Below are 1,230 nucleotides of genomic sequence, written 5' to 3' on the forward strand. Positions count from 1 at the left end.
CTAATTTTTGTATTTTTAGTAGAGATGGGGTTTCACCATGTTGGCCAGGATGGTCTGGATCTCCTGACCTCATGATCTACCTGCCTTAGCCTCCCAAAGTGCTGGGACTACAGGCATGAGATACCGCACCAGGCTGAATTTCACCTCTTAAGGGTATAAACACTATTAATAGTCTGCATATTCTTCTAAAGCTGGGAAGGTGTTAATGCCTACATCTTTATTTTTTTGTAGGAGTGTACCAGTCTCTTATTCCTGGAGATTTGAATCCTAGTTTTTTTTCAAACAATGCGATAATGAACATCCTTGTACCTGTATCTTTGTGCACTTAACAGGAATGTTTCTGAAGAATTTGTTCCTAAAAGTGGAAGTGCTAGATCAAAGTGTATATTTAAAATTTTAATAGATATTGCAAATTGCCCTCCAAGATGGTGCATGTTTTTTTTGCTCATGCTGGTCCTCCTTTCCTACCCCTAGGTAGAACTCATTAATCCTTTGTTGCCTTCTCCTTCGTCTTTTTTCCCTGCAATTCCACTTTTGACTCTTAGAGTGAAGAATTCTTGGATCTGTAAATGCATTGTCCTGTTTCCTGGAGCCTCTTCGTTCCCCTGTCAGGCTCCTTGAGGGCAGGGCCTGGTGAACACTAAATCATCTATCCTGTGCCTCACACAGTGTTGGGAACTCAGGTCTCAGTAAGGACAACCTACATTGGGGCTACCAGGCCTGCATCAGCTCTGTGACTCAGAAGCTTCCTAGAGATTCTCAAGTCTCCTTAGCTTTTGAGTGTGTGCCTGCAGAAAGGGGGTATCTACCCCTCCACCTGTACCTAGCAGGAGTTGGGGACTTTCCCACTGGGGCTTGAGCACAAAGGTGGGTTCAGGCTGCCTGCAGTTCTGTGGTTAGAGGAATGCCTCTGGAGGAAGGTGGGCCTGGGTACTGCTCTGGTGCTGCCTTTCACTAGCTGTGTAACATTGAACAAGTTTCCTGACCTGAGCAGCTTCCCTCTCTGGTTGTGAGAATTAAGTTAGGTAATGTATGTAATGTCCACAGCACTGTTTCTTGTACATGGTAGGCACTCCATAAACAGAAGCTGCTATTACGACCTTGGTCTAGACTTCTCTAAGAAAAGAGGATGCATTGGGAAGTCAACCCCACCATACTTAGATGCAACAGCAGCCAGAGCTCTCCCAACAAGAGCCCCCCAAAGCACTGATCAGCATCCTTCAGCAGAAC

Source organism: Mandrillus leucophaeus, unplaced genomic scaffold (assembly GCF_000951045.1).
Source record: "Mandrillus leucophaeus isolate KB7577 unplaced genomic scaffold, Mleu.le_1.0 Scaffold129, whole genome shotgun sequence".
NCBI lineage: Eukaryota > Metazoa > Chordata > Mammalia > Primates > Cercopithecidae > Mandrillus > Mandrillus leucophaeus.